Source organism: Chelonia mydas, chromosome 1, assembly GCF_015237465.2.
Source record: "Chelonia mydas isolate rCheMyd1 chromosome 1, rCheMyd1.pri.v2, whole genome shotgun sequence".
Classification (NCBI taxonomy): Eukaryota; Metazoa; Chordata; order Testudines; family Cheloniidae; genus Chelonia; species Chelonia mydas.
Genome location: NC_057849.1, coordinates 273,098,302 through 273,111,179, shown reverse-complemented (window position 1 = coordinate 273,111,179; position 12,878 = coordinate 273,098,302).

The window sequence follows — 12,878 nt, the reverse complement described above, 5'->3', positions numbered from 1 at the left end:
ATATGTAGTATACATTACTAACATTAAATATCGGAGACCAGATTATCTGTCAGGTACAGCAAGAGGTGAGTGGCGGTGGTAAGAGATCTGGTCATGGCTCACTCATTCTCTTCTTCACCTTGGACATAGGTCCATACTGGAGGGCTACTGTAACATCAGCTAGCTAGATGCTTATGGGAGAATCTTCATGTGACCACAACTGAAGCAGGCCAAACCAACTCTTCACCCACAGCATGCTCCTGGCATTCCTCCTGTACCAGAGACTGTGGGGATGGTGGCATAAGTGCTGCATACATTAGCTCTATGCTCACTGGGGACTCCACTCCTGTGGAGAATCTTCAGGTAGGGCGCATGGAGCCAGTCTGTGCTCTCTTTCACCACCTTAGTGTCATAAAAAGGAACAGAGTGGAACAGGAAATGTCCCCCGGACATAGCAATTTAATTGCATATATTGTAAGTTTTAGAAGGGGACTGCAGAAGGTTTTCTCTGTGAGAAGAAGCTAAGGAATGCATATCAAGTGAAACTCAGTTATATACATCCATTTTTTCCTGGTTGCTGATGGACTGAGACAAGTTGATTAATTTGTTAGAGATATGATATCAGACTAAGAAGAGACTTTGGACTGAACTGCACAGTTGTCATATTCAAGTATCGTATCATTGTCTATACGTCTTCACTAAAAAGTAATTTGTCACTATGTAAATCAAGAGATAATTTCTCAGTTCAAAAGAAAAGTGATAGGCTATTGTTATGGGCAAGATAATGGAGTGGCTGATACAGGATTCAGTTAATAAAGAATTAAAGGAGGGTAATGTAACTGATGCCAATCAACATGGGTTTATGGAAAATGGATCCTGTCAAACTAATTTGATATCTTTTTTGATGAGATTACAGCCACACAATATTTTGATTAAAAAGCTAGTACAATATAAAATTAACAAGACGCACATTAAATCAATTAAAAACTGGCTAACTGATATGTCTCAAAATGTAATTGTAAATAGGGAATCATTGTTAGGGGGCTTATTCCTTCACCCACTTCCTTTCCTGGTCCTTCTCGCATGAACAGAGAGCAAGAATACCCGAAGTCCAAAGGTGCAAACAATTCAATGTTTATTGAGGTGAACTTCCAGCAAGCATGATTCCAGTTTCCTTCCTTAGTGTCCCCCTTCCCAGCTCTGACACCACAGAGCCTTACACCTGTGTCCTTGTTCCCATTCCTGCCCTTAGCCAAACATGATTCCAATTTCCTTACCCCCATTCCCTGTTCCCATTTCCCCCTTTAGCAAAACATGATTCCAATTTCCTTACCCCCATTCCCTGTTCCCTGTTCCCATTTCCCCCTTTAGCAAATGATTCCAATTTCCCCACCCCCATTCCCTGTTCCCATTTCTGCCCTTCACACACACACACCCACTCACTTCCTGACTGACTGCAGGCTATATAGTAAAACTTGAGTTCTGCTTTGCTATACCTTAACCAATCATTCCCCTGAAATTTAACTAACCAATCCTAACATATTGTAACATGATTATGTAACCAATTATATCCCACCACCTTAATTAGTTTACACCCAGCAAAATTAATTATAACAGCAGACAGAAACAACCACAGAACCAGACAGAGATTATACAGACAAACAATAGCAAAGTGGGAACTATAAAGACAAAACAATACAGAAGTGAGGATTTCACATCCCAGCTATTGATAAGTGAGTTCTTGCCAGGATACTATCAAACTAAGTTTTCTTTTACATCTTCTAGGCACTTCCCTTTCTCTGGAGGTGATAGGCATTATCAGGACAGGAGTGTATTCCTAACAGCCCAATAGCACCTTCTTTCAATGTGACTAGTTTGGAATGTGAGGATGTGATCGGTCGCTTCCCAGCTTATGGCTGCCTCTGTTGCTTAGCCAAAGGCCTTAGCCTAAGAACAGGGCCTCAGACTGTCACAGTAAGAGAAGGACCTTACACTAGCAAACAGTGATTTTGATTCTTTCTTTTATACCTCTATAACTAGCCAAGTGATAAGAATACACCTAAATTCTTAGAGTACAGGCCTTTACCGACAGGCCTGAATATCTATATCCTAACAATCATCATTAAGGACATGTGTTTCCAGTGAGATCCTGCAAGGATCAGTTCTTGACTCTACACTTTTTAACATTTTGTTTTATCAAAGATGTGGAAGAAACATAGAAATGTCACTGATAAAGTCTGCAGATGACACAAAAATTGGGGCAGTGGAAAATAATGAAGGGACAGGTCATTGATACAGGGGGATATGAATCATGTGGTGAAATTGGCACAAGCAAACACTATGCATTTTAATATGACTAAATGTATATGTATATACCCAGGAACAAAGAATGTAGGCATATTTACAGGTTGGGGGATTCTATTCTGGGAAGCAGTGACTCTGAAAAAGATATGGGGGTTGTGGTGGATAATCAGCTGACCATGAGCCCCCTTGTGACACTGTGGCCAAAAGAGCTATTGTGATTCTAGGATGCATAAACGTGGGAATCATGAGTAGGAGTAAAGAAATTATTTTACCCTTTTATTTGGCTCTGTTGTGACTGCTGCTGGAAGTCTGGTGTCCACAATTCAAGAAGGATGTTGATACACTGGAGACGCTTCAAAGAAGAGCCACAAGAATGATTAAACGAGTAAAGTGTAACTGGGTATACTAGCCCATTGAGCCTTGAGGGGGCCAGAAGACCGCATTCCAGGAACATTGGAACAAACAAAGGCACAGGAATGGCCAAAGCCAGAAAAGAGGAAGCAGTACGAGGGAATTAGTAATTGGATGGATACAATCCAGGACACGATCCCTTTAAGAGCCTAGGATCAAAAGCTCTGTAGTTTAGAGTGGGGCAGGGCTCAGCCTCTCGCCCTGCCAATCAGGAGGAGCTCTCTGAAGGATGGCAATATATATGCTGCCTCCTCCCTGAGAACCAGGATGATGATGACAGGAGAAAGAAGCCTAAGCCAGAAGGCTGAGCTCCAGACAGAAATGGCTGGGAGTGACAATTCTGTGAAGAGCAGTGTCTGAAAGAAGAGCCAGAGCTGAATATGATTCTTTGTGTTACGATGATGGACTTTATTTCTGGGACTTTGAGAATTATTTTTGAACTGTTTCAGTTATTAAATCAGCCCCAGAGTAGCGGTGGTGGTAGCCATAAGTGAGTCTGTGGGAGGAGGGAACAGTTATATAGGGCTCTGAAGGAGGGACACAAGGGCAGATCATTACAGGACCAGCTCAGGGCATGGGGAGATGCTCAGGATACAGTTGCCATCCTACAATTAGAAAACATGCCTTATAGTAATAGACTCAAGGAAATCAATCTATTTAATTTAACAAAGAGAAGGTTAAGGGGTGACTTGATTACAGACTGAAAGTGCTTATATGAAGAAGAAATATTTATAATGAGCTCTTCAATCTGGCAGAGAAAGGAATAACACAATCCAATGGCTGGAAGAAGCAAGACAAATTCAGACCGGAAATAAGGTGTAAATTTTTAATGGTGAGGGTAGTTGACCATTGGAACAATTTACCTAGGGCCATGGTGGATTCTCCTTCACTGACAATTTTTAAATCAAGATTTGATTTTTTCCCTTAAAAGATATGTTCTGAGTTATTTTGGGAAGTTCTATGTCCTGTGTTATACAGATGGTCAGACTATATAGACAATGGTCCTTTCTGGCCTTGGAATCTATCAATAGTTTGAGAATGAAATCTCTAAGACTACATTGTCAAAAATTCCTTAAACTTGTCCACAAAAATTGTGAATGTTCATTCATTTACACACACACACACACACACACACGCACACACACACACAGAGTCCATCATTGTACATGCCAATGCCTGTTTGAGTACTTGAACAGAGGATATAATAAAAAAGCAGATGTGCCTGCAAACAGTACTACATATACATACCAGTTTAGAGGATTCGAGAATATAGCCACAACTATTGGCATCTTCCAAAGTCACGTTTTTTAAGTCGTAAAATAGTTCTTCATGTTTTGGCAATGAAACAATCAAAGGTTACTGCACTTTCAATAAAGGCTAAAAGATTTCTGTCTGTGTGACTTAGATAAGAGTTTTTCCTCATCATAACTCAGAGAGAGGACATGCAGGGCAGGGCCAATTTCTGGCCTTTCAGTTACACCAGTGTAACACTGAAGTAAATCCACTGAAGACAAACTTGCACCAGCATAACAAGAAGCATATGTTGGTCCTCTATGAAATTAAGACAAAAATAAAAAAGGTTTCATTGTAGAATGTTGTGTGTATTGATATAGAAGCTCATGGGAGGTTTAGATACACCCTTAGTCTTAACGTTCAAGGCATTTTACTTTCTGGCAATGCATACTCAATGCACACTTGACTGATCGATTACACTGGAGCAGCAGGGGGTGATGGATCAGTCAACAGCATTCATATCAAAATAAGCCTGCATCAAATTGACTAAGCTGGCAGTCATATTTTGTCTAAACTAATGGGAAGTCTAAATATTTATATGTTTATTGGTTACCAGCATGGTGCAACCAAACCAAACCAAATAAACAAAAAAAGGCAGCACTGGTCCTTTTACATTTTAATCATTTTTCAGTATGCAGGGACTTTAGTCTCTTCTGTGATGCCTATGAAGGGGAAATAGAATCTGTCAGTCATTAAAATGAAAGGCATATAGTGCTGTGGCTGTCTGGAGATGAAATTGGATTTCTGAATCTGGGTCCTCCTGATTCTTTTTTTATTCCACAAAGCAAATTGCTTTGCCATAACTTCAGCATTAAACAGGAAAGGCTTCAGCTGGCATTGGTAGTACTAAAAGCTTATTAAGAGCCATACACTGTATTCTCTACTGAACAATATGTTTTGGAAGACCAGCTCTTGTAAAATGCAGAATTCATTTTCCAAAGTTTTTTATGCAATTTTATTTGTGTTCATTTACTGTTTCTTCTTCTTTCTCCCCTGTGTTTTCCTCTACCCCTTTTTCATTGTGTTCTTGTCCAGACATCATACTTTTCACATTTTTATTGACAGTGCTATAGTTTTATTTGAGACAAAGAAGACCATAACAGCAAATGGCTGCATTTCTGATGGGAACTCAGCAAAAGACCTTTAAGCACAAAAAATGATATAACCCTTGGATCCATTTCACCTAACACTCTGAGGAGGTATTTCAAGCCCATTGAACACCTTAGCATTTGCTTAGTACAGTACATCTATCTGATAAACTAACAGATCTCCTTTCTCTTGCATTATAACATAATTGCACTATGAATTTATATATTCAAGTATAGCTGTCTACATTTTAGTGATAGGAATTATATTCATATACTCCAACTCAAAACATGAAGTAATATTTTCTATAAGAAGAAGCTTTAGCATGGAGCAATATTGTCAGTATTTGCAGTTCATATCTTTTAGTAAAAACACTGATCTTTTTTTATTAAAATCCTTATTCTAGCTGTTATTATTTATTAATGCAACACCTAAACTGAGCTATCTTTGAAAATACTCATTTTCACAGGAGGCAATAAAAGATTTTATTGCTTCTTAACTCAAGAGTTTAGAATGTTTGCCACAGTTCACCTACAGTACATGCTAAGAAAGGAAAAACCCTTCAGACAGGCAAAGCAATTGTATGGGCCCAAACAGTTTATTCACTTTGGGTGTGAATTTATATGAAGTTGCCAGGATTGTCAGGAAGAGAGGGGGAAAAAAAAGAATATCAAGCAGTTGCTTAGTAGTTCTTTTTAAAGCAGTATGAGGTAATCTCATATGGATACATTCTCTCTTCTAGTTCACTCCCACAACTCGCCTTCCCAACAGTGTTTGAAAAAAATCTAACATCAGATATGAGATATTCCAAAGATATCTGTTAAGAAACTTGCTGTATTGAATTTATGACTGGTATAAGAATTAAACCCCAAAAAGAGCTTCTGGCAGTTACTTTATCAATCTAAATTTAAATGTGTGTTACTTGAGTCTCCTGTACTTTGAATCCCATAGCCTTGTCACAGTTTACTGTGCCTTGCTAATTGAGTTCTAATAACCGATGCAGCAAATATACCTGTGCTTTCCTGTCTTCATTTCCTGTCTTTTTAAATCTTTATTTCTAATCAACTAATTGTCGTTTTCCAAAGTATGGAGCTACAAAAAGGTGTTCAAATACTTTGCATAAAGCTGGAAGACACAGCTGGTACTGGTTCTCCATTTCCAAGCTTCATATACCAGACATTGCAAAAATTAAAGAATAACTAGGGTTGTATTAAATATTCACAAAAAAAATTAAAAAATATTGACATTTGAGAGTGTCACATTTGGCTGGGATTTTATAAAATTTGGAAAAAATTTGAATTTTGGATTTGAATTTTGAATTTGGAAAAAAAAATCGAAAATTCAAATAGCAAATTCAAATTGAACTATGTGAAATTTCATGTCTGGCATTTTTAATGTGAAACCACAATTTTGTATTCTGCTCTACTCAGCATTGCTTTACATGTTCATGTAGTTATTTTTGGCCACATTTTTTAAAGGCATAGACAAACTGGAGAGAGTTCAAAACTGAACTTCAGAAATATCTAAAGATTGGGGGAAATAAGACGAATTAGGGAAGCTTGAGAACTGGGCATGTTGGAGGTGTAATCCTGTGAGACGCTGGATATTTCCTGTCAAGATAAGTGCCAATTGCCAAATGAACTGAAAGGCCCCAGTGGTAGAATCAAACATGAGACTTGGATGGGAGAAGCACAACAGAATGTCTGGAAGGGTAGGTTGGCACAGGTAAAAAATTGTAAACTTTTTCATAGAGTCAGCGAATCCCTTGCTTTTCCACCTGAAGAAGGAACGTACTGAGGTCTTTCTAGGTAAAGTATGCATCCGATGAAGTGAGCTGTAGCTCACGAAAGCTTATGCTCAAATAAATTGGTTAGTCTCTAAGGTGCCACAAGTCCTCCTTTTCTTTTTTCTAGGTAAAGTCACCAGTCAGGTAAGTCTAGGGCTAGAATAGTGGGCCAGGGTAATATATTTTGCACAGCCCAGAAATTCCAGTCACAAAATTCTATCACACATCTCCTTAATTCACAAGCCTCACCTATCCTTGAATCACATGAAGTAGGTGCTCTGAGCCAAGTAAAGCCTTCATTTTGAGAACAATCATTAATTCAAACATAGTAGATTCAAATTCTCCCTTCCCCTTTTGTCTGGAACATGCTTCCTCCCCTTGCATATCATACAATCTCACTCTCCTCCATCAAATCCTTGCAACAAACTCATTTTTACCACTGAACTACCTGAACCTTTTCAGGCGCTCTCTCCAGGTTTCTGTCTATCTGTGTGAGCATCAGCCTGTCCTCCTAGAAGACAGCTGCTGACAAATGCATCCCCTTTGCAGGAATCAAAACACTAACTGTTTGTAGTCCTTTAATCTTGCAGGTCCCAGCATTGCGAAACAAGATTCACAGCATGTTGAAGACAAGTGACAGGATCTTTGAAGCTAATAGCTGGGCCCCATGATCTTTCTAGCGTGCACCTAGAAGTTCATATCTGAAAGCCGTTGTTTTGCTTCCCTATTTGTTCTTTTTGCCATCCCTATTAAGTTAGAACAAAACACATTCACTCAGGAAAGTCTTATAACACCCATATAAGTGATACAGTCTCTCTCAAAAACTAGTTTATTAACTCATAGCAGCTCCGACAACATTCATAACATGGTTACAGGCCAGCTCCACATCTGTCACAGCTACTACTCCTATGCTTCTGCACCCCCTGTCCCCCACCACATACTGGCACAAAGCAGAACCTTTCTTTTGCTAGTCAGATTGCTCTTTTTTCAGCCTATTATTTGAGGTAGAAATAAAGCAGGAAATTCTTGAATGTTTAAATAAAAAAAAAACTCTTATAAATAAAAAATCACACCTCATATTCTGGAACACTGGTACTGTAGGAATTCCTCTGTAGCTTGCAGTAAGATTATTTTCTAGGTGAGCCAGAAAGAAAGAAAACATCTGAGAGAAATACTTGGGCCTAATTGTATAGGAAAGAGAACGACATTTAGACATTGGGAAGAAGAGACATTTAGCTTTCAGTGCTAGAAAAAAAATGAACACCCCGCATCTGCTTTTCCTGAACAGCTCACATTTCTTCTTAGAATGTGAGCACACAAACTTGTTGCAATGAAATTTAGATTAATGGGATCATTTCTACATATATCAGGCTGATGGATTTCTGTGGCTGACCTGATAGCTCTTTTAAAGGGAGGCACGCATTGTATCTTAGGGCACCTCTTACGTTTTTGTCTTTAGTGCCATGATAATCCTTAACACATGGGGGAGTTTTCTATTTAAGGAGTATTTCATATTTAAATTATCCTCTAATTTGCTAAATAATTATACAAGGCATTTTTCTCATTATGTGTACCAGATCCTATTATAAATCGAAAATAACTCTTTAGTGGGTTTTTTTTATGAACCTCATCAATTTTTCTCTCCCTCTTGCCATTCAAGAGATTTCTTCTTTTTACAGGGCCTAATCTAAATCCCACTGAAGTCAACAGAAAGTCTCCAACTGACTTCAAATACAACAGGCCCATATTTAATTATGCTGTTGTTTGAGATGCAGGAAGTAGAGCTGATTCTCACAAGATTTCACATTTTAAAGCTTCATGTGGTCTGGACTAGCTTTGGACAGCAATTTAAAACTATCCATACTTGACCTACCCCTCTGATCCTTCTCAGATTTGTCCATCACTGGTATTTCTACCACAAAGCTACCTTTTCAGGGTTCAGCATTTCTTTGTTGTAAAACCAACTAGAACCTGACACATATAAGGTTGTAGCCCCAGAGTTTTGAAAGAAACTGAGGTAGAAGTTTGAAAATAGTAAAGACCGTACAACTTAATGGGATTAGGAGGTTTAGTTGTGCCATGATTCAAAACTGGGTTTGGGAAACAAAATTAGGTCTGTGATGCAATTCAACCATTTAAAATAGTATATAAATATAATTTACAGCATTACTTAATTAGCTAATAGCTAGTGACTACCTCTGACTGCCAGAAGCTGGGACTGGATGGCAGGGGAGGGATCACTTGCTAAATTGCCCTGTTCTGTTCATTACCTCTGAAGCATCTGGCACCAGCCCCTGTCAGAAGATAGACTGGATGGGCTTGCTAGACCATTGGTCTGACCTAGTACAACCATTCTTAAGTACCTACTTTAATGAGGGGCCAACTGTTTTATAATAAAATAAAAAGCTGTCCTGAAACATCACACAAAATATAAACTAACCCAAGCCTAAAAATAAATTGTGAAAGTTTAACTTTAGTTTTTTTAACCTCTTTTAATCATTATTTACACTTTTCTCTGCCCTCCCAAAGTTCAGCAGGAGTGAGATTTTCAAAGTCACATGAGAAATGTTTTGCCTTTTTCCTATTGGATCTGGTCTGCTGGCAATTGCATACAAATCCTTTTAGGTGGCTTTGAAACTCTGACTCTATGTGTCCGGTACCGGTTGGCTCCTGAAAGTGCAAGTTACATAATGGTATGAGAGAAGCTATTCTGACTATAGCTAGACTAGATCTGAGAAAAACATGATCGGTTGATTCACAGAAACCATCTCATTACATAGCTTGCCGAAATTTACACTACAGGCATGTGATGACTAAATTTTTTTGAAAGGACATTAAACTAGCAATAGCCAAGCAAGCACCCAGGGACATAAGACCTGTTTTAGCATTTTTGTATGTAACCTACTAGGGTAAGACCTAGTTACAAAAAAACTTCTAATCACATTTTATACATTAGTAAGGAGGCAGGCCTAAAATGAGTGTGCATTTGTTCACCTACTTTGACACAGGCAATTACTATGACTGCATGTGCAACCTGCGTGATTGTGTGTGCAAATGGCTAGCTAGGCACCTACTTAGCCCTTTGTATTCAAAACACCAGAGCTGTTCCCACACCTGAAGCATTAAAATGATCATGTAAATGAATTAGTACATAAAATACTGCATATGTGATAGTCCAGCTTTGAGCATAAAATTATTTTCTAACAGGAAAAACACAATTAGTTATAAGAATTAGTAGAGAAATGTACTATACACTTACCCTTAGAATGGACTCTTTTTTTAAAAAATGGGCAACAATCAGCAAAGTACTTAAAAACATGCTTAACTTTATAGTTAAGTGCATTCACTTACGCATGTTAACTTAACCAGTGATTTCAACAGGACTTTAGTATTTGCTTTAGTGTGGTACTGAATAACGGAATTTCTTATACAGGACACTTCTCTGGATAGTCAATATAGTTAAAAATATAGTGCAAATCTCAATTGAAATGGTGCTCTTTTTTCTCAAAATTCTGCTTACGCTGAACTGCGTGTAATAGACATTGCCTATTTCCTTTAATGGAAATGTTTTAAAAGGAAGCATGTAAGATTTATGTCACTGTTGGATTTAATGTTGAAATATACATAATCTTCAAGTGCATTACTTCTGTGATGCCAGATGAATACCAGAGACATATTTTTTCTACAAGATGTTTGGATTTTGTCAAACTAGTATAATCTAAATATTAATGAAATGAAAATATTTAACACAGCTTGACAGTCTGTATAAGAAAAAAATGCCATTACAGAGAAGAATTCTAGGAAAAGTGCTCAAGGCAGCTGGCTAATCTGGGTAGACTGTCAGTTAGAGCTGCAGTGAAGTTGATCGCCTTTTGACAACCTTGGTGAAGACCCTCATCATTTTTACACATTAGATTCTGCAGTAACTGCCATTTTCTCATCGCTTTCACTTTTCATCAAATATCTGATGCTATGCTAACTTCAGACACATTTTCTAGAACTCTTTCATCTTCAAGTGCTATGAAAAGGTTATTAAACTCTTTGTTTTAAAGATAGAAAGATATTACTAGCATGTCTTTACGGCCAAATGTCTCATTATCCCTTGATCCACCTACAACCTTTATCTCCATCTTTTTTCTTTGTTTCATTCTGATTTATTGAAGTCATCACTAAACTACCATATGTTGACAATAGAAAAAAAGCATCTCTGCAGTCGATCTGCTTCAGTTGTTCTTCCTGCCTCCCTTTCCATCACTGTATTATCAGGTACTATCTCCAGTGGATTTTTTCCTAACACATGCAAAACTTTTATTTCTCAGCTATTACACCCTACCTGAATCCTATGCGGGAGGCTTTCAGCCCATACCAGGCAAGATACTGGAGAAAACAATTTCTTATTTATTTCTTTTATTTTCTCTCTTAATGACTATTCTTCATTGTAATTTACCACTCCAACAATCCTTGTCATCTGCAAACTTTATCACAGCCATGAACTATATTTTCTTCCAGATTATTGATCAAAATATTGAATAGCACTGAATTGAGAACGGCTCCCTGAAATATGCTACTACAAACATCCTCACTACTTGATCATTTTAGATTACTATGTTTTGAGATCTACCAGATAGCCAGCCTCTAATCCATTAAATATGGGCCACGTTTTTTTTTAACAGTGATAGTTTTGTTTTTTACAGTCCAGGTCAAATGCCTTACCGAAGTCCAAGTATATTACGCCAACGGAGTTACCTTTATCAATGAGACCTGTAAGGTTGTCAAAGAACAATACCAAATTTGGTTGAAGAGATCTATTTTCCATGGTGTACAAGATTCCCTGAGGTTCCCAGCTGGAGGGAGAGCGCGCACACTGTGACTGCAAGCAACAGCAAGCAGCAGTGCTCCTCTGGAATAGGTCAGACGCCGTGAGTGTGCTCAATTCCCTGCTTCCTAGCAACATCCCACTGCTTAGGGCACCTCACTGCTGAGCCAACCAATGCAAACATAATTAAATGTAAATATGTGGCAAGCCCCATATAGGTGCTACTGAGAGACCGCTTTAGGTGACAGAATGAATCTTTTTGTCATGGTATAAAAGGTGATGGACCATTAAACTGCAATAGTAAAGACATGGAGCAATATACCATGCAGATTGCAACATTGTACACTCTGGCTATTCACTCTGAACAGTTACTGAACCACGCAGATGTAAAGAAATCAAAGCTTTTAATATAAGTATTTCTGAATGGAGTTAAAAAAAGATGCAGTATTGACTGATTGAAAAATGAGACCTTTTATATAGCTCATGTAGAATTCCCATAATCATAGAACTTAATACACAGTGTTGCTTATAACAGTCTATTGAAAGATGCTAGTGAATATGATGACCATAAGAATACAAGATGGCACCCATGGATCTGAAAATGATGCCAGTTTCTATGTGCAGTACTTGTGGGAAAGGATCTGTCCTCTATTCAAGATCATGACTTAAATAGCTCTGTGGGTAGATAGGGTTCTCACCCTGTTCTAAAAAAAAGAGCAAACACATTCTGTATAAAGTCCAAACTTACCCCTCCCTTGGGTTGGGTTGGATTTACTAACCTGGTAAATTCTAATAAAATAACACATATGCCATGCTTGGGTGTCCCTAAGCTTCCTCCCATAAGCTTAGATCCTTCTGCACAGTGAATCACTTCTACCTCCGTTATGTCCAGGGTGGAAATATTGAGTAGCATGTACCAGCACGCATAAGTCATCATCTTCATGCAGGGGTTCCAAAACCTGCTAGCAGAGCATTTCAGCAGAAGGAAGAGCTCTTGCCATTTTGCTACAGGCTCCTGCTACATTAATGGGAACTAAGGCCCAGACTCTCCTCTGTAATATGGCCACTTTGCACTGCACCAGCCGTGGATTTTTAGAGCAACGGTTTTAGTTCACTGGCTTTATGCCACTAGGATAAAGAGATATGGTGGTGGTACAAAAGGAATAGAATGGCTGCGATGTCCATGTGAGGGACCTGGCCAGG